Below are 26,608 nucleotides of genomic sequence, written 5' to 3'. Positions count from 1 at the left end.
GGAAGGGTTACCAAACCTACTAATGAGATTTGATGATTTACATAATTAAGTATAATGGAATCTAGCAAGTGACAGCTCGTTGGTTCAAGCTGCAGTGATTCTAAGGTGTGAGCATGTATACTCATCCTCTCTAAGGCTGAGGAAGAGTGGGAAAGTGATGCTCTAGGAATTCAATTACTGAAAACAGAATGCCTGGGTTAGAAAAGAAGTTTATATTCCTCCTTACCTCACTCACTGAGGAAGATGCAGGTGGCTGTAGGAGCACAGGCCAGGAATAGGAATAATTAATAATTAATTAATTATTAAGAAAAAATGAGCAGCTTTGGCTTGAAAAGACCATCTGTGTGTCAGCCATACCTCTATGATGAGTATTATCCACAATTACCTTCTCAGTTACTCTAACACACCCAGTCAATAAAGCCCCACATTCACACCTGCCAGAGAAGGAGAGCTCAAAAGTGGATGTATGAGCAGGGAGAGAATGGGAGCCTTCAGTGAGGATGCTCTCCTTACACACACACACACACACACACACACACACACACGCACACATCTTCACTGTTATACAAAACAACACCACCAACAACAAAATGCTTAAGTGTAGAGCAATAGGGTTTTAGCCATGACATGTATTTCATACTGATTGCATCTTGGGCTCCATCTCAGACTCTGGTTTGTGTAGGAGAGCACTCACCTGGACAAGGGCCCTCACATTACGTGCACAGCCTCAGATCTGGGAAAACTTCATGCCACCACCACTGAGCTACATCCAGGTGAATCAAGGAGCTTGGTGCTTAACCAGTTCAGTAATAGACAGACAACCTGACTTAATGCTTGTGGACACTTGTGCTTCATTGACTTTGGTTTTGGTTTTGGCTTGTTTTCTTTAGCAGAAGAGCATGCAAAGGCAGAGGGCAGATATAGAGGGACCAGGACATGAGTAGGATTTGGGGAGCATCATGTGCAATTCACAAAGAATCAATAAAGTTGTTATTTAAAAAAATAAAAGGAATGTGGCTTCATGTTGTGCTGGGATTTAGACTAGTTTGAGATGGCACAGGTCTTATGCATGCTGTTAGATCTGAACATTCACCACATGTGCAGCTGTTCCGCCGTGTGTTCACGTGTGCAGCTGTCCCACCGTGTGCTCACACATGTAGCTGTCCCACTGTGTGCTGACGTGCAGTTGTCCTGCTGTGCATTTGTTCACGTGTGCAGCTGCCTTGCTGTAGTTGGAAGACAGTTTCCTTGTAGTCTTCCACCACATCTGGCTTTTAAAATCTTTCTGACCCCTGTTTACAATGAGCCTTGGAAGGAGTGGATGGTGTGAATGGATTCCTTTTTAAATAATGGCCCAAAGTCAGAGGGCTAGAGGTTATGGGGATGGATTCAATATGAGTTGGGAGAAAGGTTAATATATGATCAAAGCACATTGTATGACATTCTCAAAGAACTAATTGAACGAAATTAACTAGGTTCCAGGTCTCTTAGTAAGTAAGAATAAGGTAAATTCCACCCTTTTATCAAAGCCAAAGCTTGTTTTCTTCAACTCAGTTTCTTCAATCAAATTTTTAAAATCAAATGTAGAACTTTTATTGTTCTGAAAACATAACTTCGTGTTTTCCACTAGGTGATCTGGTAAGGCTGGACACAACTTGAAGTCAACTCTCTGCTCTGCCTTTGAGTCTGTGTCCTTCCATGAGAAGACTCTCTTCCACTCTCTCACAAGCACCAAAAATAGCAAGACTTCTGGGTCAGCACTGGGAAGGCTGCACCCAAGACACATGCCCAAAGAACTTACCGCTAAATACAAAGAAGGAAATGAAGCTTTGCTGGTCCATAACACAAACTCTGAGTTTAGAAAGTCTCCCGATTCATTAAACAATAGCTTTAGGCATGACTCAGCATCCACACCATCCAGGCCCACCTGGCTCCAGGAGACCCCACTCACCTGCTGGGGGGCAAAGAGGGTCCTTCCTAAAGACAGGTGGACATTTTTCTTCTTCTATTTGACTTATTCCTATGCATACGTGAACCACCATCACACTTACTCTAATTAGTCTATGACCAGAGCAGAAAAATCACTGAGCTAAAATGAATATTCATCAGCGAATTGATCTCTTTCCTAGAGGATAGAAAGAAGGTGGCTGCACGAAAAGCTCCTGGGGAAGCTAGGAGTACTCAGCTCTGTTTTGACTTCTGTAGGTAAATAGTGTATGGAGCTGAGTTTAAAATTTTTGCAGGTGGAAGCTCATTCATATACCTTTATTTGTTGGGCACATTCTATGATGAAGCCGATCCATTTGGATCTGGGAGTTCTTCACAAATCTGAATGTGGCATTCCTCACTGAGGAGAAAACAGACACATAGTTCTCAGTATTTGCATCAGAAAGACCATTTTATTTGACAAACAGATTGTATTTCTGAGCCTCTATAGTTCACCATACAGAAAATCACACTTGGTTATCATAATGGTAGTAGAATTACCACAGATGCAGTGGACTAGAACAGCTCAAAGCTCACTTAGCTCACTTCTAAGGGTCAAACCGATGTGAGTCTCATTGTGCTAAAATCTAGGGCTGCCAGGCTCCTTGCTCCCCCTCTGGATGCTCCAAAGGGAAATCTACTCTACTCTTGGTCCTTTCTTGAGACTGGTTGTTCCATCATTGGAGGATTATAGTCAGCAGAATTTAGTTTCTGGTGGGTGCAGGGGTATACCATGTGTCTGTTGAGGGGTATTGAGGGGAGTCAGACCCATTCTTCAACTGATGGTCAACTTTCTGAAAATCTCACTGAGTCAGCCACATCTCCATCATGGTGCTCTGACTTCTGTTTCTTAGGGCTTATGGGATTGGGTTTCATTCTCTCAGAAGATTTTAAGGGATCTCATTTCTGACTGGGGTGTGCTTCAGTTGGAAGAATGCTTGACTAGCATGCATGAAATCATTGGTTTGGGTTTGATTCCCAGCATCACATAGACCAGGCATGCTGGAACTCCTTTGTAATCCCAGAACTGGAGAGGTACAGGCAGGAGTACCAGAAGTTTAGTGTTACTCACAGCAGAATCTGAGGCCAACCTGGGATACCCAAGACACCATCTTAAAACATTGTAACATATCCACAGGTTCTAGGGAAACACATGTGAGCCTCTTTTAATTCATTGTGTTCCGTAAGGAAATATGAATTTAGCAATAAAAATCATATTGTAAGATTAGTATTTTACTTTCATACAAACAAACAAACAAATCATTTTATTCTGGTCACAAATACCTAAGGACTCTACCTAGTGTGTCATGAGGACTTGAGGAAAGTTATTAAATTTTATTTTTCTAAAACATATTGGTGCACTCTTTTTCCAGTACAGATTAACTCTTTCTACATCAGTGGCTTCAGCATCATCCAGGAGTACAGTGTCCCTTGACCCTTCTTGGTTGTCATTAGACTATTAGAGTATTGCCCTTACTCTGAATCTTTTCTTTTTCTTCAGTCTACTTATGGTCTGAGCTTCTCTGTGGAAGTTAGAGGGGAAAACCTCACTGTAACGTATCACAGAGCTCAAAAAAGAAGGTATTTAATAAATGTCTGAAATGTGGGGGCATGTGATGGGAAGAAGGGACAGAAGGAGTGCTTCCATAGAAAATGGATCAGTGACATATGGAAGAGTTTTGTGAGATGAGATATGCATCCAATTAGAAAACTGACAGTGTGTGCTGGGTACTTAAATCCTAACTGTAGCAGGGTCAGGAATATTATCCTGTCCTGTGTTTCCTTCCAGGTGCTTTGCAACATTGTCACATCTCTTCTTAACCTCATCTCATGCAGTACCACTGACGTCATCAAGATACACGTCCTCCTTATTTCAAAATCATCACCATCACCACCACCACCATTATCATCATATGTATGAGAATGCATGATGTCTGTGTGTAGGATATGTGTGGGTATGAATGGTACATGCATGGAACTTAGAAAACAACTTCATGGAATCGATTCTCACTTCTGCCTTTTTGTGGGTTCTGGGAATCTAACCTGGGTCATGAGGATTTAACCTACTAAGGCAACTTTATCCTCCTTCTTTTTAAACATCATGGCATGGAGGCTCATCCTGAGTTTGTGGAAAGAAGAGCAGAACTATCACTTTCAGCCTAACTCAAGTGATCAGTGTTTTATTTTTATTTTTTTTATACAGGCAAAGCCTGTATAGAAAAGTCATTTCTAAACTCATTCTAAAAACAGAAGGCCCTGTTCATTCTGAGTTCAAGGAATCTTCTCCACCTGACCCTAGGAGGAAAATAGTCAAATAGACATGTCTTTAGTTGGCTTCTCCAGAATTACTGCTAATTAGGGGTCATTTTTAAAACTAATATAATGTTATTGACACTTTTGTCAGAAACAGAGGATGACATACTTGAAATACTCAGGGAAAAACAATAGTGCTCTCTAAAAATCTTGGAGTGCTTGGAGTCCAGAATTCTTAAGCCAGTTCTCAAGAGTAAGCCACTACAAAGACCTGAGCCACATCTTCCCATTCTGAGGTTCTCTTGGTAATTTGAACCAGTGAACAATTAGTAAGGAGCCTTGCAGCAGTACCAGGGCTTGTCATGACCCTGTCTCCCTTGTAATCTCACAGTGTATCTCTGTTATCTACCAGACTCCACACTGACACATCTGCCTTCTCTTTTTTGCAACTAAGAAAAAAAATCAATCTGGTAATGAAAAAAAAAATGCATCCAGAATCTCTTCAATGTCTTTAAAGTAACACACCTCATACCCTACCTTTCCAGAAGGTTGCTAGTGGAACTTTCTCAAAGCCAAGGAGAGACAGTAGCTTCCCCGACTGCACCCCTCCTGCTAGTAATTGCAGACTTACTCTGCAACACTTGCTTATGTTAGTATTGTTTCTCCAGAGACGGGTGTTCTGTGTTCCAACTCCCTACACCTTAATTAATTTCTACCATGGGAACCTCTTTAGGAGGCGATCCGTTCTGTGCCATCAGATTTAAGTGCTACCAGAGAGCTGAGATGTTTCATGTCTTTCTTTCTGGGGATTGTATATAAGAACAGACGCCAGCCTCTCAAAGGGACAATGCTTGAACAAATCTCTGCCATTTGTACCCAAGGATTTGGGAACATGTTTATTTTCTTGTAATCACTTCACTGTCTTCTTTTGAGAGACAACCTAGTTACTGGGGACCATTAACCAGGATAGAGCATTTCCATAGAAATCTCCTGGTAGAACATATTGGGCAAGACTCCATTCTGAATCTTGTTCATAAACAATCCCTGACAGTCTGCTTTATTGTAATTAAAAATGGAAAAAGGAAAAAGAGAGAAAAGAGTGGAAGAGGAGAAAATCAAGATCTTAAACTTCTCCTTGGTTATCAAGCTAAACCAAGTTTCTTCTCTGAGCAATATGCTGATATTGAAACTCTAGAAACTTCCCTAGGCAGAGCTTCACTTTCCCAGCTCTGAAATGTGTTCCTATTTGGAAATTAGACAAGATAAACATGTGTTGAATGCCAGGTGCTACAGATTAATGACTTGCTAACAGGAAAAAGCCAGCCAGTATACTCAACCTGTGTGTGATGGTCAACCATGACTAGCAACTTGATGGGATCTGGGACCAACCTAGGGATGCACTTCTGGATGTGCCTGTGAGGGCAGTTCTAGAGAGAATGCTCCCTGAGAGCAGGCAGCACCTTCTTGTTGCAGCCCAGGAAATGCTTTTCCCTGGCTCACCTCTGCTCCTGCTTGGCAGCATCTGCTTATGCCATGGCCTCTAGCCCTGCAGACATCAGAACACTGTGCTGTTGGGGTCCTCTCAGTCTGTATTTATGATACTGCCCTATGCTTTCCTCAGGAACTTTTAGCCTTTCACACTTCATATTAAGGTATTGATCTGTTTCAAATTGATTTTTGTGGTACATGAGAGCTCTGGGTATAATCTCATTATTCTGTATTTACATATTCACATCCATATTTTCCTTTTTTCAATATATATTGACACCATTGCCACAACTTCTGTGGCTATAGCTGTGCAGCCTTATTTGGTGGCTCTGTATTAGACTACATTCATCTACATCTTGATCTGTGTCAGCACCCACTCTCTCGCTGTCACTAAGGATCTACAGCATAGTTTTGAGTTCAGATACAGTGATATCTGTCATTGTTTCTTTCTGAATTGATTATTCTGGATATTTTATGTTTGTATAAAATCGTAAATTTTTTTTCCTAGTCCTGTGAAGAATGTCATGGAAATTTTAATAGGAAATGTATTGAATCTTTAAGTGTTTTCAGTAATGTAGTTATTTTTCACACTATTAATTCTGATAACTTATGAATAAAACTTATTAAAAATAAGATCCAACTGTCTTTGTCTAAGAAACATACCTCTCTTGCCAAGACATTCAAAAACTGAATATATAGAACTCAATCTAGTGTGCAAACAGACATGCTATAAAAGCTGTTTTCATTTCTGGTCAAGTAGACTTGAGACAAAATATTGTCAAAATATCATCATCAGAAACAAAGAAGGCCAGTGTTTTAATAAAGGGAACAATTCATCATGATAATACGAAACTTCTAAGTATTGATGAACCAAACATTGGTGCTCTCACTTTCGTAAGACAAACAGGGTGATTCAATGATTATGACTATCTTTAATGCTACCTTATTCTCGTCTTTAAGTAGACCTTTCACCTAAATATGCATATACAAGCAACAAACCTGAAGCTGTAACTAAAACATCTTCAGAAAGAAAAGTCCTAATGGGACAGACTCATTGTTGAATCTTAGTGTATTTTTAGGAGGACCTAGCACCAATACTCTTCAAACTATTTCATAAAATAGGGAGAAAGAAACAAATGGCTCATGGTGGTTTTAATAGAAAGTGACACCCCTTGGCTCTGGTATTTGAACATGTGACCCTCTGTTGCTGGTGCTGTTTGGGGAAGCTTTTATGAGAGAAGGCCTTTGTGAGTGTTTAACCTCACTGTAGTTCCAGCTCACATGCTCAGCTGCATGTCTGCTATTGAGGATGTGATCTTTCCGATTCCTGCTGCCATGCATGCCCAGTGTGGTGGCTGTCTTCACTCTGAAATCTGAAGTCCAAATAAACTTTTCATTACTTAAGGTATTTGTAATGTTTAATAGCATCAGAAAGGTAACTAGTACACTGCTCTGTCAAACCACTTCTATGAAACCAGTATTACCCTTGTTCCAAAACCAGATAAGGACTTAACAACAATAAAACCATAGAAATTTCCTAATAAGCATAGATGCAATGATTCTCAACAAAATACCCACAAAGGTCTTCCAAGAAGCCTTTGCTGATGTGCTCACCAGGCTAGGACCAAGCCCCTTGGTCATGACACAGCATCCTACTTTTCCCCATATATGTAATTAAAATACTGCTTGGAAAACAAATCCAGTAGGATCCTTACTATAAGTAGCATAACAACCCCTCATAAGTTTAGCTAAAAGGATTTCCCCCAAAGATGTCAGAACTCATGGACTCACTGGAATTGCTGAAGGCTAGGGTATGTACAAGCTGTGTCTGTCCAGGAACTAGAGAGACCAATAATATCCTGGATCCATACTCAGCTCTCCGGCCTGGACCAATCGCTAGACAATACACAGATATCATGCAGGACCTTATGCCACATCTCTATTGTAAACTGAGTCTGTCCATAGTAAAACAGTCTCACAGGATGCACTGACCCTTAACTTCTAAAGTGACTGTTGGGGAAATACATATTCATGGATGGAGGGGAACTGGAAAATGAGGCCAAAGGTCAAATGAGAAACAAGCAAACTTTGGGAAAGCCAAGAAGAGAGCAAGAAAAGAAAATCCGCTCCAACAGAACAACAGCATAGGCGAGCTTCGTGGTCTCCCCCGTGGCACCGGGTTGCCTACAGCTAGAGTTTGAAGCCACTGCTGTGCTGCTACAAGAAGAAATTGTAATGTGTACAACTTGCTCTGGAGAAGACCTAAGTTCAAACCCAAACTACAGTTTTTCTAGAATGTTCATCTCCTGTGCCTCATCTAAAAGAAAGAAGTTATGTCAAATTATGATTCAGAAGTCATCAAAGACCAGGATCTTAGAAATCCAATGAATCTCAAGATTCCATAAATAACACAGAATGGACCCACAAACCAGTAAACAAGTGAGGCGGGGGGATCATTCCCATCATCACTAGGGTTGCTGAAACTCCAGTCAGTCTTCTGTTCTAGCAGATTCTGGGACTTACAGGAATTTTTAGATGTGCCATCTTATGTTTGCAGTCTTGGGTCACATTTATAACACACAGCATGAGCCGACGGGATGTGACTGCTGTCAGTATGAGAACATGAAGACATGCTAAATTACAGCAATGGTGACGACAAAGGATCAGAGCTGCACACACTCACAGTGGCTTTTCTCCCACTGTAGAGTACTCTGTGATAGTCGCTGTCTGGCCTTGGAGAACCATGAGTGAGCCCTTCTCGTTAGCACTACCTATGATAAGCGAGCTGTCCTGCCACCCTTGTGTGCTGCCTGTGGCACTGTGACAATCTCAGTAAAATGTGTCCTGTTGCGTGTAACATTGCAATACCAGTAATTAGAAAAAAATTAAATACTTGGACCAAAAGAGAGTGATTTGGCAGAATGCCAAATTTATCAGTTGGTTTGTATAAGCCTTGGCTATAGTTGGGTAAACAGACATAATTCTTCTTTGAGACTCAGATTTTATAATTCTGAAATAATTAATACATAATTGGACAGAGCTATAAATTGACAAAAGATTTTCTTTACTATAAAAATGTATGAAAAATGTTTTCTTTTTATAAAAGAAGGTAGGTCTACCCAAAGATATGTGGTAAGGCAGCTGTAAAAATGTATAATAATATTCCTTTCTTTTAACTTAGAGTCTCTAATATCAAACATAGGCCTTGCCATAAAGGCATTGAACTTGTTTCCTGTTTCTGAACATTATTGGCCAGATGGTGGACTGGATTAGTTTTATCCTTCCATCCTTGTGTTCCTTAAATTAGGTACTGTGCTCTGTTTGCACTGTGCATGATAGCTATGTGATATCTATCCATCTAGCTAGCTAGCCATCCACCTGTCTACTCAAATATCCATTAAGTTTTAATTTGAAATTATGCATAAATGGATATATAATAAGAATATAGACAGTGTATATTCTATAGGCTATATAAGAATTCTTTTTGCAGTGTTCTTTTTCAGAAAATCCATTTGCCTCTCAGCATACCCATAGATTCATGGAGATAAGAGACCCTCTCCAATGTCAGGATACCTACTATTGCTGCTTTGGCCTCCATGAAGGAGAAGTTTCGGACAGAATAAAGGCCTTGTCCAGTTTCTCAGGGCTTTGTGGCCCGGTTGACCTGAAATTCACTTTAACTTGACCATTTTGCTTTTATAATTATTTTACCTTCAAGGGAATTAAGACAAATTAGGTATCACTTTCTGTCTAAGAGAAAGATTTTTTTTTTTTTTTTTTGCTTTAGCCTAATTTTCTTAGCAAGAATTACTGAGGAAGATTTCAAGTTATTTCCCAGGAATGAAGTCCCATCCAAGGTGGCCACAGGAATACAAAGTGTGCCATGTAAGGATTGGGAAGATGTCTCTGCAGGCAAGGTTCTCCACACAAGCATAAAAACCCTAGCTTAGATCCCCAGTATCCACATACAAACCAGGTATTGAGCTATACACATGTAACCCAAGCACTAAGGGGTGCAGAGTAGACAAACGGATAAAGGTTTTGTAGCTGGGAGAGAATGCCCAGCCAAACTTTTCCAATTACTGATAGACTCCCCCCTCTCAGCCATTCTAGCTGGTATGATGAGCTCTAGGTTCATCTAGCTCACACACACACACACACACACACACACACACACACACACACACGCTACAGAATGCTGTGTCCCACAGAGTGGTGGTCAGTAGACAGGCACATGCATTGTTGATGGACAGACATTATTGATTTCTTCATTTTTATCATCTTTGACTCCACTATAAAGATAGAAAGTTCACTTTTCATGGTTTTATGGGATACCTTGAGCCTTTTTTCAACAGTCAAAAATTATTTTTTTACCAATTGAGCCCCAGCTCATTATTTTCTTCTTGTCTCTGTTTTCATCTTAGAATATTCAAGGATTATGAAGATCATCTCAAATGTTGGCAGGAATTAATACTTGGGGGACATATAATTACCATAATTTTGGCACAAATATTTGGCAGGATCTGGGTAATTTGTCTGTGATTCAAAAGTATTTGTGCCTGTGGAAATCTTTCATAACACAAACCTACAGATCTACAGAGGGTGCAAAAGGCTCTGGACAGGCAGCCACCTGAACGTTTTCAAGTGTTCTAGGAGCTATGATTGTACCAAGCACGAAAGGGATGCTTTCTCTTCCCCACAATTCCATACAGTGGTCAAGACTTCTCACTCAGGTGAGAAGGCCCTGGGAAACTCTCACAAATACTGATGGATTCCTCTCAAAGTGAACATTCTATCAATAGTTCCTCTGCAGGGTAAGTGCCAGCGGTTAGCTCAACACAGAGACAAGAGCAGACTCCGAGGAGGCCTCTGGACCACATCTATGAAAATGCAGAAGTTTAATCCGATAAGCTGACAGTTTTAGAAATGATTTTTACTCAACCAACAGGAACAATCTCTAAATAGATAGCTAAGAAGAAATGATCACATTCCCCCATTGTGTGTGGCCTCGAGCATGCAATTAGCAGTGACATCTCGGGGATTTGTCATGGCTGAGCTAATAGCGGGATAAGCCCAGCTAGCAGTTTTAACATTGTAGCCAGAAATGAATGCAATAAAACACCTGGAGCAGTTAATAAGAGTAAAAATGTCTTTCAGCTTCATGCTAAATAGCAGAATGGGTTGCCCATAATTAAAATTACAGATACTTTTAACTACTCAGCTTCACACAACAGCTTCACACAAGCTCCATAAGAGTGTTGTTTAATAGTTCCTTAAATTGTTGTGGGTATGCTAAAGACAAGGTGACTTCTTAGGCATTTAAGATTAAAAGTCCATATTGAATAGTACTGTAAATGCCCACAGAAGCTGCGAAATGAGGGAACTCCTGTTAAGATAATCTTACTCCCTCCTCCTACTCTCAAGGTCACTGCTGAAGCCTGGTGTTGCTTAACGTTAACAGCAACCTTAAGATTAATAATTTACCTTTCTTACCAAGAACTGTTTTGACATATTGCGTCCTTCCTTACCTATAAAAATATATTCGACCTTTGCATGTGGCCATGAGAAGTATCCTGTGTGAGTTCTGTGGCAAAAAGTAAAATTATAATTGCCTTTCCACATGGGCTGCTCATTTGCTTAGCTAATAGGGCTTTACAAAGCCTCTCTATCCTCGTTTTCAAAGGATGAAAAGGGAGTGTGGAATGAGCTAGCTCCACCAGTATCCTGTTAAGAAAAATGTAAACAGAGAGGAGACAGGCTGCTTCTCTCTGTCAGACACTTGCCCGTCTCCAACCCCCCCCACCCCCCGCTGTGGCAGCAGCACCTCTGCCAAGGTCCTGTTGCCTCTGACCTCCATTCCTAAATCCCTGTTTTAATATTTCACAACAAAAGATAAATAAATACCAGTGCTGCGCAATCCCTGCATTCACTCCAACCATCTCCGAGTGGCAATGCTGGCAAGAAGCTTCATTCAGTAGTCATCTGCAGTGACTCATTATTGTTCTGGAGACTGAGAGACACCCCACTCTAACCCCTGATGATACTCATCACATCACCTGCCACGTCTTTACCTCTTCCCTTGTGACGTCATAAAAATGATCTCATCTTGCATCATGCTGCTTGATGTGAAGGCTGACTCCCTAGTCAGTATCTCCCAGCCACTCCTCAGGCTGTCCACAGAAACAGGAATGAGCACCAAGGACAGACCATCCATTGTCTAGGTAAAACTGACAGTGACAATGTTTTCGAAACCTTCTTCCCATCCATCTTATCTCCTTTACTTAGAAATAATGATTTGCAATTCCCTGTTAAAGAAATCAAATTCCAAAAACCTCTCTGAACACACCCCAATCTTGTATTTCTGGCCCTGTATTGCTGGCCCAACTTTTAAAAATCTGTTATGATGGCTTGCACAAGTGAGTTTGTCAATATTTGTGTGTATTTTCTACACTAAGAAGAAGGGAAAGCCAAATTGTATTACAGCCGCACGGTGCACGCTGTTGACCACTAGTGGAGTTTCCTGTGTGGGCCTCACATGCATTGATGACTAAATGTTTACTACTAAGAACAGGACAGTTGCATACACTAGGGAAGTGAGGGCTATTTTATTTTGCCATTTAAATGTGAGAAGACTCACAGATTTTTTCATTAGCACCTAAATCTTTTCTCTCAACTCTGTGGATTATAAGTTCTGTATATCTTACAACTATGGAGGTAATTAATTCAACAGGATTTCTTTCCTATTTATTTTTATTTTATGTATATGAGTGTTTTGCCTAGATGTAATGAACCATGTGTGTGCCTGGTGTTCTTGGAGGCCAGAGAAGACATCAGGACCCCTGAGAACTGGACTTACAGATGGTTATGAGTCACCACAGAGGTGCTAGGAATCAAATTCAGGCTCCTTTGGAAGGGCAGCAAGCACTTATGACCATGTTAAGTCATTTCTTCAGCTTCAGGATTTTTTATGAAGGTGCCAGAGATCAGAGTATAGGTAATAAGAACACTCTACCGGCTCAGTGATGCTCCTAGCTCAGATGTGGAGCTCACCCTCTACATCTGGGCATTAAGATGGCATCTTGGGAGTACATAGTAAAAATAGGTCTGTGGGCAGCCCGCTTGTGGAGGTGCGGGCTAGGGGATGCTGCATGAGTAGTTGTAGGCCTTTTGGGTTCCACTTCAATGCTTTACATCTAGGCTTGGAACACTTTCTGGGGACCCTAAGCTTCATGAAGCTTTCAAGGTGAAATTAGTTGATCAAAGAGTCACTTAGGGAGAAAAAAAAGCAGCCATGTCTGAAGGATGCACTTCGCTCAAAAGAGAAGTCACTCTTGAGGAACTCATTAGCATCACAGTTTGCCATCACTGGTGACAGCAACACCAAAACGTGTCTTATTTCCTACACTTGCCCAGCTGCTTACCCTTGTCATCTCCACCTTGGAATGAGTTGTCCTGCTCCTCTCTGTTCTGAATCTCTTCCCTAATCACAAGTTCTTCTCCAGCCATGGTCAAGAGCACCATTCTCATAAGAGACGGGTATGAAGACCGAGTTTCTGTGGTGAGAAATGGAGTGCCTAGGAGAAGACTCTCCCGCCACCCACAATGTAGAACAGTCACTATGCAGGGAGTTGAGCATCTCACAGCTTCACACTGAGGCAAGAGCGTCCTGCCCTGAGTTCACATCCTTGCTGTGATATCGGTCCTTCTTGGGCTCACAGCTATAAAACCCCCATGTTCCAGTTATCCTTGAAACTCGGTATTTTACAAGCCCATGAATGACAGAGGAGGATATAGTTGCCCATCAGAAGCAGGTTTTGTGAAACTGTTTCTTAACTGTTTATTATAGAACTAAAAGTACCTAAACACATGATCCCCTCTAAAAAGAATTTTGAGGTGTTGTGAGAAACTGCCAGTGAGGTGACCTTGCCTAGCAGGGGCACTGCTCATCCTTAGGCCAGTGTAAAAGTGTAAGTGGGACGTTAAGAAAGGATCTTGAATACTAAACTGAGAGCAAAAGAAAAGACCCTGATTTTAGTTTTTGTTTCATTGTTTGCTTGTTTTGCTTGTTTTGTTTTCTAGAGCTTTGGGATTCTAACAACCCCGAGGCTTGTTTTCTCTCTCGTGGCTCCTTGCAAGCTTCTTGTCATATTGTTTGTCCGTGGTATGGATGTAGGTATAATTCTAACCATACAGAATCAATTTTCAGGGTTGTTTGTTCCCCTACAGATTTGGGGGACAAACAGATCTAAAGGAACAGCCTAGAGCTACTAAGTAGATGTCATGGATCTCTCTGCTGACTTAAAAGAAGCATGCAATCATGTGGGTTGCTCTCTGGGTACCCTGGTGGACAGATGTGGGCTGTGTAATTCTTTACTATGTTCTGGTAACATGGGCCGCTGTTCACAGAGCTCTGAAAGCTGCTGGCCTTCGGGTGGCCTTCTGTTGAAGCCCTGCAATGATAATCTGCAATTCCCGGTGTCCTCTCACCTGATGAACCTCTGTGCCTTCTCTATTGTTAACTCCTCACAGAGGCAGAGCTGGCTACAATCTTGTTAATCTGGGCAGATTACTGTGGAAGCTACATCTTCCTTGAGATCTGTTAATTTGGCTTAAAGTTCACCTAAGAAGCAATCCAGCATAAGAAGGGTTAAATTTTCCAAAACATCTCACTTCACTCACAGGGAAGATATATAAATTTACGTTAAGCAAATCAACTTAATTCCTACTAAAGGGTTTTTTCTACTGAAATCCTTCCTTTATCCCAAAAGCAAGCTAAAGTTACCAAAGACACTTGAGGAATTCGAAATGTAAAATCCTTCTTAAAGAGAATTCCTTTTTACAGGGAGAGAGTCAAAGAGATAAAGAACAAGACAAGAAGAAAGACTGAAACCTCATAGATAAATGCTGTACAGCCAGTGTGTGTGTGTGTGTGTGTGTGTGTGTGTGTGTGTGTGTGTGTGTGTGTATCTGTGTGTCTGTGTGTCTGTGTGTCTGTGTGTGTGTATTTGTGTCTTCACCCAAATCGAGGTGCCTTGGACTTCAGGGTATCACAAGATGAGAAGCAGGAGGACCTGCTAGACAAGTGCTTAGCACACTTTGCCAGCATCTCTCTTTTAATGATGCGACTGCAAATGAGTGTAGGTTTGTAATTAGGAAGCAGAACAGATGGTGGAGACTTAGTTTAAAGTGTTCATTAAAATAACCTGCACTGCCAAGTTACTGTTCCCTGCTAGGGGGCTGCTGCTCAGTTGAAATGTGTTGTGTGGAGCCGAGATGTAGGGAAAGATCACCACAGTGGGGAATCCATTGTAACTGTTTCCCCATTGCATGCCAGGTTCCAGATGTGCGCAGGCAGAGCCTCTAAGTTTGTAGCCAGAAGCAGTTATGGAACATCAGAAACCCAATCAAATCCCAAGTCAGATAACCACGGATTTTTGTATAAGAAATGCAGTTCCTCAGTTTACCTGTAGGAGGAAGCCTCTCAGAGAGGCCCTAGTTTTCCCCTTTGTACTATGCAGACTCCTGTGGCCCTTCCCCCAGAAGAGTATGAATTGCCTGGATTTAATGCCTACCTTCTAAAGAATCTAATACAATTTGCATAACGAACTGTGGACAAAAGTGATGGGAAGACACCTCTGGGATACAAAATGCTGGCTCCCATCTTGAATATTTTCTCACTCTCTAGCTAGTGGAAGCCAGATGCCAGGTTGGGAGCTGTCCCCTGCAGAGGCCCAGGTGCAAGGACCTGATGTCTTGGCAGCAGCCAGTGAGGATTAGGAGCCACCCAGAGCCACATGAGTTAGTCTGGGGCAGATCTGCCTCTAAGAAACATTGGGCATATCCTTTTCAGAGACCTTGGAGCTTGAGGTACTGACTAAGTATATCCAGATCCTTGGCCACTAAAAATAAGCAGCCATAAGCATCTAACTAGTGGACAATCTGCTATGCAGAGCTCAGAAACACGGGGCTCATGTTCAGTCCTCAGCCGGCGAGTTGCCCACTTACTCATTTTTTTTTCCTTCCCATTTGATATAATTATGGTTGAACAGTTGGTTCCTGGAATTTCAATGAGAATATAGGATGAAAGACCTTGTCAATATATTCAGTGGTGAAATAGCCAGTGAGCTTTCATATAATTGAAATGTTAAATTTATCAAAGCAAACTGGGTGGGCAGCTTTGGCAACCCTAGCTTAGAATCATGTGCTACCACACATACAGGACTGCAGGTGGAGAGATGCATGAATGTGTTCTTACCATCTTATTTCTATACATACATGCCTGAGTGTGTGTGTCACATGTATTTCCACGAATGAGTACAGAGGTGACTTATGGAACAGTGCAGTGATGCCCTCCTGGACTTATTTAATAAAATGTGAGTGAACCTTTCATGCAAACACATAATAGTCAGTTCTAACTTTTTGTTTGTTTGTTTTTGTTTTTTCAAGACAGGGTTTCTCTGTGTAGCCTTGGCTGTCCTGGAACTCACTCTGTAGACCAGGCTGGCCTCAAACTCAGAAATCCGCCTGCCTCTGCCTCTCAAGTGCTGGGATTAAAGGCATGTGCCACCACTGCCCGGCCAGCTCTAACTTTTAAAAAATTTTGGTATCAAAAAATAACTTGGTAATTAAAAAATAATCCCTTCTCCTTTCTCCCTCCAAACCCAAACCCCTCATAGCTCTCTTTCAAATTCATGACCTCTTTTGTTTTTATTAACTGTCACTGCACCAGACTAGAAGGCTAGACACCCAGAATCCCTTTCCATCCTCCAGAGGCTTCTTGAACCACAGTTTCTCATCTCTCAAAGCAGAGGGTCTTCAGATTTCTTTCCTTCAAACCTCTCTTCTACCCATGAAGCTTTTTCTTAGGCAATCTCATCAAATCTCAATATTTAAGTTCCATTAAACATCAAGAGTTTGGTATTGTAGGGGTGGCTCATTTATCTAGAGCAACTTTTGCTCTTGCAGAGGACCTGAGTTTGTCTCTAGTACCTATATGTTGGCACACAACCACCCATAACTCCAGTTCCAAGTGATCTTACCACCTCTTCTGACCTTTCCAGGCAACAGGGTCCATCCATACATGGTGTACATACATCAGGCGGGCAAACACTCAAACACATAAAATATAAAGCTTAAAATATTTAAAACTCAAGAATTTCCCATTTTTGCCTTCCACCCTGACTTTCACTCCCATGCAGAATATTACTTCATAATCAGAGAAAGTTAACTCTTATAAAGCATTCATCATTATTAGAACAACCAGTAAATGATTGTTCAAACAATGACTAAAGAAAATTTAATGAAGAAACACAACAGTGGCCAGAGTTAGGAAATGTCAGAGTAAACCATGACCCCGTGCCAATCAAAACAGGAGAGTGAACCAAGATGATTCTTGCCATACTTTTCCAACTGCTGTATCTTGGCAAACAGATCAATTATCTGATGACTGTAAGCCAGGGAGCCGGGATGTGGTTGGGATGACAACACAGTCCAAATGCACTTTTCTGGGGATGTTCTTTCCTATAATATAGCACAGTAGGTCTTGTACATGGAAAAACTTAAGGGTAACTATTACACCAATCTATTTCTACCAGTCAGCTGGGGTCCCTGCACAGAGGGGTAGTCCTTAAACTATGACTCTTAGCTCCTGCTTAGTTCAGCATCTATAAGTTTCAGTCTGTAAGTTCTCTGTAGGGATAGAGAAGAGATAGACCTGACAGACACAGTGCTTCAAATGATGTAGTTGTTAACATTTGTATAGATCACTGAATCAGCTGGCAGCTCATCCGGACATCATACACTGCACCATATGTGATGCCTTGTCATGCTCCAGATAGAGTGTCTTCAACTATTTGATGACAATCTAGAAGTTTAACTGGAACACCTGCAAGTTTGAACAACAAAATAAAATGCTAGGAGCCTCTGTCATTCTTTAGTTTAGGTTGTATCAACAGCAGTAACGGGCAGTGAAGGAGGAACGAAATATAGAACAACTATAGGCTTACCCTCTAGTCCAGACGCATTAGGGTAGCCATGTTTAGAAAGAAATATGGAGCCTAGCGCAAAAGAGCAAATGTACAAGCCTGGGTACTGGCTTTTCACTGATGGCCTCCTTGGCCTCCAGTGAGTGGCCTTTTGTCCGTTTCTGCTCCTCTCCAGGACTACCCAACAGACAAACATCTACCATGCATCCTGGATTGAAGTCACACAATGCGAAGTGTAGCTGGTGTGAAGAGGGAGATTGCCATGCTCCTGTCCTCTCACGCATGAGCCAGTGCTAAGGTACTGGTCACAGGTAGGCAGGGCATCCTCCTGACCCCTGCTATGCTGGGAAGAAGGCCCTCTGCCAGGATTACTGTCTCCTCAAACCAATAAGGCTGCAGAAATTGCAAACCTCCAGCTCTTGCCACTTCTGACTTGCTCTCTTACCCTTCCTGTGCCCCATGTCCTTTGGAGTCACTATGTAAACAGATGAGGAAACTATTTCCTGCCTGTGTCCTCACTGATATGTAACTCTTAATTCACATACACACTTACCTTATATTAAATATCAAATATCCAAAGAGGTACACTTCCCAAGTAGCAGTGTAATCAATTACTATTAATTGTGCCAAACCCATGAAACTGTGATTCCATATTACAGAGGCCACATTTTCCTTATTCTTGGAGTTTTAAAAGTAGAAACTATTATAGATAAAAATGGCATTTTTTTCCAGAAAAACATTTTTTCCTATTTTTTCTTCCTAAAAGATGACTTTAGCCTCATTTTCTGTTAAAATGTTAATATTTGTGATAACTGATATTTTTTATAACTTTAATTCTTGGGGTAAACAACTAGATAAAGGAATTTATTTTTTACCACGTGTATCAGAATGCACATGTAAACATTGTTACTCACAGAGGCCAAAAGAAGGGGTTAGATTTCCTAAGTTTAAGTTACAGGTGGCTGTGTGAGCCTGTGAGTCTTGCAAACTGAACTGAAGTTTCAGATCTTCCCTAAGAGCAGCAGACTCTATTGACCATGACCATCTTCCCAGCCCAGATAAAGACATTTGAAGCATCCTTTCTCCTAAAACCAAGCCGCTGCTAATACAGAGGACTTTATATTCTATTAATATCTGACTGGTGACTTATGGTTAAAAGTATCATGACACCTTAGGAGGGATGCTTTTGTGAAGGGAGAGAGGGAAACCCAGACTTTCTGCAACATCAGCTGAGCTTCTGCTCCCTGACTGCAGCTTCCTGTCACTAACAGGGCCTTCAGGACAAGCAGTTTACATGGAGAATAGAGTCACTCTTCTAGGGTTCTGATCAGGAACTGTAAGGGGAGCCATGTGTGAGAGGAAGACACAGGAGGGGGCTTAGAGAGAGGAGGAGGGGAAGAAGACCCTGGGAGGCAGACCTCTCCACTGCCATTGAAGGTAGGTGAGGTACACAGGAAGTGTATGAGCAAAGGGTTCTGCATCACTTCTGAGTCTTGAGGAAGAAGGGCTCACAGCTCGAAACTCTTAGCAGAGATGAATGGCTCCTTTGTGGATGTGAGATTCATTTTTTTTTCATTTTATTTATTTTCATTCCAAATGTTGCCCTTCCTCCTGGCTCCCCTCTCAGAATTCTTTACCCCATCCGCCTTCTCCTTCGCCTCTGAGAGGGTGTCACCCCCACAACATCCCCTTTCTCTGAGTGCCTCAAGTCTCTACAGGATTAGCCAAGGCAGTCAGTCCTCAGCTACATGTGTGGGTAGCAGTGGGGGATGGCTCAGACAAGCCTGTGTATGTTCTTTGGTTGGTGGCTTAGTCTCTGGGAGCTCCCAGGAGTCCTGGTTTGTTGACACTGTTGTTCTTCCTATGGGGTTGCCATTCCCTTCAGCTCCTTCAGTCTTTCCTCTAACTCTTCCACAGGGGTCCCCTACCTCAGTCCAATGGTTGGCTATAAGTATCTGCATCTGTCTCAGTCAGCTGCTAGTAGAGACTCTCAGAGCCATGCTAGGCTCATGTCTAAAAGCACAACATAACATTAGTAATAGTGGGTTTGGTGCCCATCCATGGGATGGATCCCCAGGTGTGAGATTCTTATGTGCCTGAGGCCAAGGATGTAAGGCTGGGAGCCTCCATGTCTACCCTGGAGACAAGTTCTCCTGGGGGAGAGGGAAGTTCTCTTTCAGAGTGTAAATTCTACCTCCATCCTGGTTTTATTTGTTTTCCTTACAATTTATTAAAGAAATAGAAACATTTGTCCTCTAGAGATTCCCAGATCCTTAATTTTGATTATTTGAATTCTGTGTTATCATTAAGCTTGGTCCCTCATGACTCCTACGAATTGATAAGTGGATCCAGAGGCTCCATCAAACTGAAGTTTGATTTTTTTTCCCTGCAGATAAACACTTCTAAGGTGTCTATGTCCTTGGGTCTGAAGCAGTTATCTCTGACATTCTTTGATGTGGAAAGTAATCAATGATCAATAACTGGATAAATTCATCTTTTGTAGGTTATTTAACAGGAAGAAAAGAGGACATGGAGTTGCAAGAGAGACAGAGAGGCAGGCAGTCTATACAGAGAGTTGGAAGAAAGTCACAGTGGACAAATGTGATTATTATAAACTGTATGGAATTTTTAAATAAACAGTATTTAAGGAAAGTGTAGTGGTGATAACTTAACTACCTTCATCTGTCACCTCCAGGATTTGTGTGAGGAATGTTTCTCCAGGCTGCTGGAGTGCAGCTGTGGAGGTTGCAGCCAGTCTAGTTTGTAAGTTTTTCCTTTTCTTTTGTCTTGTTTCCTTTTCTTTCCTTTTGTTCTCTTTTCTTTTTTTTTATTTTTAAATTATTCACTTTACATCCCACTCAATGCCCCTCTCCCAGTTACCCCCTCCCACAGTCCTTCCCCCATCCCTCCTCCCCTTCTCCTCTGAGTGGGTGGCCCCTGGATATCCCCCTACCCTGATACAGAGTCGCTAGGCCATTCCTCTCCTGTTCAGGGCAGACAAATCAGTCCAGATGGAAGAACATATCCCATGTACAGGCAATAGGTTTTAGGATAGGCCCTGTTCCAGTTGTTTGGGACCCACATGAAGACCAAGCTGCACATCTGCTACATATGTGTGGGGAGACCTAGGTCCAGCCCTAGTATACTCTTTGGTTGGAGGCTGAGACTCTGAGACCCCTAGAATCTAGGTTAGTTAGCTCTGTTGATTTTCCTGTGGGGTTCCCATCCCCTTAAGTGCCTTCAATCCTTCCTCTACTGTTTGGGGGTGGGTGTCTGTATCTGTCTGAGTCAGCTGCTGGGTGGAGCCTTTTAGAGGACAACATGCTTTTGTCTGCAAGCATAACTAAGTATCATCAATACTGTTAGGGATTAGTGCTTGCCCATGGGATGGGTCTCAAGTTGGGCCAGTTATTGGTTGAGTATTCCCTGAGTTTCTATTCTACCCCCCACCCCACCTCATGCCTGGATTTCTTGTAGACAGGATACCTTTTGGGTTGAAATTTTTGTGGGTAGGTTAGTGTCTTGCTCCACTGGATTTCCTGTCTGGCTACAGGAGGTGGCCATTGCAGGTTCCATATTCCCAGTGTCGTAAGTTACAACTAAGTCACCCCCATTGATTCTTGTTGCCTCCCTTATCTGATGTCTCTATCTATCTCATCCTGGAGATGTCCCCACCTCTCATCAGGGAAATGGAAATTAAAACATCACTGAGGTCCCATCTTACATCCTTAAGAATAGCTAAGATAAAAAATTCAAGAGATAGCACATGCTGGTGAGGATGTGGAGCAAGGGGAATACTCCTCCATTGCTGGTGAGACTGCAAACTTGTACAGCCACTTTGGAAATCAATTTGGCAGTTTCGCAGAAAACTGGGAATAGTTCTTCCTCAAGACCCAGCTATACCACTCCTGGACACATACCCAAAAGATGCTCCAGCATCCCACAAAGACACTTGCTCAACTATGTTCATAAGCAATTTTATTTGTAATAGCCAGAAACTGGAAACAACCTAGATGTCCCTCAGCTGAAGAATGGATAAAAAAATCTGGTACATCTACACAATGGAATATTATTCAGATTCTATTCAATACAACTCAAATACTATTTAAAACAAAGACATCATGAATTCTGCAGTCAAATGAATGGAACTTGAAAATTTCATCCTGGGTGAGTTAACTGAGTCCCAAAAGGACATGCATGGTATGTACTCACTTACAAGTGGATATTAGCTCTAAAATTCAGGTAACATGTTACACTCCACAGATCCAAAGAAGCTAAACAAGAAGGAAGGCCCAATCAAGGATGGTTGAATCTCACTTAGAGGGGGAAATAAAACAGTCATAAGAGCAGATAGAGAGAGGGACCCAGGAGGGAGGGGTAATGGAAAGGGGAATGGAGGATTCGGGATCAGGTGTGAGGAAGGACAGGAGAGATGAATGAAGGCCATGAAAATGAATGGATCTGCAAGCTTGTCTGTTTTCAATACAAGTGGAGTTCCTTGTGATGACATTTTCTTTCATTTAGAATCTTGATGAACAAAGACACTTTAGAACAATGTGTGGTTATCCTTATTGGGACTTAAAATATCCCAGCTTTGGACAGCAACATTCTTCAAGTTGCAACCTGCCAGAGTTCTGTAAGCCTGGTGGTTTGTAGTACCTTCATGTTCTGCTGTGATATCAAACACTTATATTTGGGTCTCACACCAAAGACCAAAGATCTGTTTTCCACAGTGCTTTGAACTGTTTCAGTGGAAGAAATCATGTGTAATGACCTCAGTATCCACAGAGTTTAACAACAAATGAAAGAAAAGTCACCTTTTGAAAAGGAAAACAATGAATTTAAATTCTTTCCTAGTTTAGCTTTTATTTTTTTGGTTAATTTACTACTTGTTTTAATTTTATTCTGTCATTATGATAAAAAACGAGCTTAAGGAAAACAGCCTAGGGCAGTGATTCTCAATCTGTGGGTCACAACCCCTTTGACTCACTTGGTAACAATGAAAATACATCCTGCATATCAGATGTTTACATTACAATTCATAACAGTAGCAAAATTAGAGTTAAAATGTAGCAATGGAATAATTCTGTTGTTGGGGCTTAATAGAACATGAGGGACTGTATTAAAGGGTCACAGCATTAAGAAGGTTGGGGACCACTGGTCTAGGGAAAGAAAGGGTTTATTTGGCCTATATGTCCAAGTCCCTGTCCATCACTGAGGAAGTCAAAGTAAGAACACAAGCAGGAGCTGGCAGCAGAACCATGAAGGAACATTACTTGCCACCCTGCTCTGGCTCTTGCTTTGCCAGCTGTTATAAATAGCCCCAAACCACGAGCCCAGGGGATGGTGCCACCCATAGTAGGCTAGGCTCTCTTATACCAATTAATAATCAAGATGGACAAGCCCACAAGCCAATCTGAAAAGGGCAATCTCTGGTGTCTGGGTGTACCTTGTCAGTTAAAACTAACCAGGACACAAATAAAACAAACTTTTAAATTAGGTCAAAATCCTTAACTAAGACTTAACTAAGACCTACGCTGTAATTGACCCATCTCTTAATCAACAATTTGGATTTTTGGGGGGTTGATAATTGCATTATTTTTGATTGAGTTCTTTTCACTGAATTCAAGCACATGAAAGTCTCTGTCAGTTTCTTCCCTCTTCTTCTCTTTAGATCCCTCCCTCTGGAAACCTCAGACCCAACTGCTTCTCATCTCCCCCAGGGTGGTAGCCTGCCTGTGCTGCCTCTGCTGACCTTTGCTTAGACTTGCTTGCTGTCTGTGCTCAACCATTTACCTTTTGTCAGCCTAAAGTCTTAGGGTCATCTACTCAAGTATATTCTAAGAAACATTTTAAGAAGTAAAATTATTTTCCAAGTGTGAAATCTTTGTAACTACTCACTCATTTGGCTAAGCATAGTTTTATAAGTAGATACAATGTAAAGGTGTTTAGAGAAGTTCTGCCTGGCTCTGGGATGCTACTACATATTCTGCCTGATGTCTCTTCACTTTCCAAGACTTCTTCATCAGTGCACTGAAGTTTGGTGGCTCACCGCTTCATGGGACCTGCTGCAGCCTGTTCCTTCACTCTGTGGCTTACAGCCTTCTGTTTTGGGACTTTAGTTTTGTTAATAGTTTGTTCCCTTTCCTTCTACAGCTTCTACCCCTATAGCTTGGGTAATGCATGTTTCAACTACTGCATAATTTTTCTGGCTCTGCTCTTTGGAATCTGTTTCTTTGTTGTTTTTTTTTTTTTATCATTCATCTGGGCACTTTCCTGAGCTTTGTTTTTCAGCTAGCCCATTCAATTTTGTTTTTATTTCTACTGTATTATTTTTAGCAACCAATTTTTGTGCTTTGTGAATCTTTTTACTGCTAACTATGCCTGATTCATAACGTATCATCGTATCTCTGTGAGAACATTAGTTATAGTGCATTTTATTAATTGGTGTATGTTTTCTCCTTTGGGCATCACCCCCTCTTCCTCTACCTTCCTTCTTTTCTGTTTATCCAATCTGCCTTTCACTCTGTTTCACAATAGTTTGTTACCCACACCACCTGATCAGCAGCCAGATACTCATAAAGGGCTTTGGGAGCTGCGCAGGCAGGGCTCACCCAGCACTAGGCTCCACTGCAGAGCCCATGTGCTGAGACTCCCCACTGGGCTGCACTGGCCACTTGCCTGCAGAGGGGTCTTCAAGAGCTCCTGGGCCAATGGTGACAGTCTATGCTCATTCTTCAGTGTTGTTCCCTTCTCGGCATGTGCCTCGTCTCCAGTTGGAAATCTCCAGTGTTCTGTAGATATGAGGACCTAGAGACCCGGAGAACAATTGCTTCTCACAGAACATTTCAAACTCCTTCTGGTTCAATGTATCCTCATACCAGCAAAGTGTAGCTTGTGGAGAGGTGGAACTCTGGATTGGGAAGAGCACCCTGAAACTCAGAGAAGGTGCTGGCCCCTAGGAAGATGTCACCCCCATGCTTCCTGTAGAATATTGGTTGATTTGTGTTTCATTGTCACTAACCTAGAATTTCTCTTGCATTTGGAAAGGCTGAGAGTTGTCAGCCTCTATGGAAATAAAGCGTTGCATTCGAGCAGGATCTCCTGCATCTACAGCTCTGAGGGAGAGAGCAGCCAGTGCCTAATGCTCTCCTTTTTATACTGATGCACAGAGCATCCCCAAGATAGAAGTGCCATGTCTGGGATGAGGAGATGTTGGTGTTGACCTGGTTTAGGACACCCTTAGATACATACTGACTACAAGGACCATGTGCAACATGCTGGGGTGGTATACATTTTCAGTGTGACTACTATCTTGCCTCTATTATGGCCTGAGTCCTATCAAGTGTTATAGTTTGCAGACCTACTTGTAGCTGTAGGGAGATGACTGAATTTATGTGGTAGGGAGAACTCCCCTATTTTAGGATTCATAGGCTATTGGATTCCTCTCCACACCACAAAAGAACACAGTGAGAAAACAGCCATCTGCAAGCCAGGAGGAGAGTACATCGGAACTGACTTTGTCTTCATGTTTGTCTCTTAACCTCAGGTCTGTGGGAAATGCGTGTGTGTAGCTTAGGTTGCTCAGTCTGTGGCATACTGCTTCAGCCATCTGCTATGGTACGAAAGCGTTCTCCACGTACGTGTCCCTAATGCGGCAGTATTGAGGTGAGGCAAGAGAATGGGCCACAAGGGTTAGAACCTCATGATTGGAGGTCAGCCATCTTCCTGAGAAGGGTCAGCATCAGAATAGGTTTCTTACAAAAAGGATGAGTTCAGCCACCTCTTACTCCTTCCCACTGACCATCAGGACTTGAAAAGCAAGAGCCAGAATTTCCACTTCTTAAAGTAGAGTTAGGAAGGTCTGGCATTGTACACTGTGGTTAACTGTGAAGGGTATGCATGTGAATACAGCCAATCTGGGCTTACCTTCTGTTCTGCTTCTACCTACACCCATCCTGGCTCATGGTACTTGCTCTGCCCCAGCTTGCTTTGTGATAACCTAAGCAGAGACAAAATTCTATTCACTGGAGGTATTGGGCCATGAAGCTTCAATGGGAGGCACCAGACTGGTTACAGGGCACCAAGCCAGGATGCACTTTTCAGTACCATGCAGCTTAGCTATCTCTGCTTTCCTGTTAGGCTTACACTTGCTAGACAAAAATAACTGCTAAGACTCTTTGAAGGTATGATGACAGCTGTATTGCAAGACATTACACAAGCTCACATTTTTGACAGATCATGATTTAGTTTAAAGAGTAGCATGTTGGGGAGATTGCTGTGGGAAATCATAATAACAGAGAACTAGGCTGGTAAAACCATGGAGCTCTAGGAAGTGTGAATCTAAGTGCTTTCTTTTCAGCCAGAGTATGAGTCAGGCAAGGATGAGCAAGTCAACAATTAATAGACATGTGGTAGATGCAGCCATTTCTGTGTAGGGAAGTTGGGGCCCTTTGTGGTTGGTGCCTTCCCTGGGCTGGTAGTCCTGGGTTCTATAAGAAAGCAAGCTGAGCAAGGCAGAGGAAGCAAGACAGTAAGTAACATCCCTCCATTGCTTCTGCGTCAGCTCCTGCTTCCTGACCTACTTAGTTCCAGTCCTGACTTGCTTTGGTGATGAACAGCAATTTGGAAGTGTAAGCTGAATAAACCCTTTCCTCCCCAACTTGTTTCTTGGTCATGATGTTTTGTGCAGGAATAGAAACCATAACTAAGACAGGAAGGTATATCTCCAAATTTACAAAGTTATAGAAGCATGAACAATTCAAGCACTTTGTCCATGCAAGAAAAGTTAAGATTTCTGGAGGACCCAGCTATACCACTCCTGGGCATATATACCCAAAAGATGCTCCAACATGTAATAAGGACATATGCTCCACCATGTTCATAGCAGCCTTATT

General features: G+C 42.0%; 2 long non-coding RNA genes across 2 annotated transcripts; one reads left to right on the top strand and one right to left on the bottom strand.

Moving 5' to 3' along the window:
• Positions 1-6,864: 6,864 nt before the first annotated feature.
• Positions 6,865-11,759, bottom strand: LOC116083537. Its single transcript, XR_004115765.1, has 2 exons — positions 11,632-11,759; positions 6,865-7,100 (listed from the first exon to the last, which is right to left on the bottom strand). It is a non-coding gene; the product is annotated as an uncharacterized LOC116083537 (long non-coding RNA).
• Positions 11,760-11,870: 111 nt separating this feature from the next.
• On the top strand, positions 11,871-20,363 carry LOC116083633. Its single transcript, XR_004115820.1, has 3 exons — positions 11,871-11,948; positions 17,887-18,022; positions 20,215-20,363. It is a non-coding gene; the product is annotated as an uncharacterized LOC116083633 (long non-coding RNA).
• Positions 20,364-26,608: the final 6,245 nt, after the last annotated feature.

Source organism: Mastomys coucha, unplaced genomic scaffold (genome assembly GCF_008632895.1).
Source record: "Mastomys coucha isolate ucsf_1 unplaced genomic scaffold, UCSF_Mcou_1 pScaffold8, whole genome shotgun sequence".
Lineage (NCBI taxonomy): Eukaryota > Metazoa > Chordata > Mammalia > Rodentia > Muridae > Mastomys > Mastomys coucha.
Note: the sequence above shows the minus strand (reverse complement) of the source record. Positions and strands in the feature narration are given on the sequence as shown.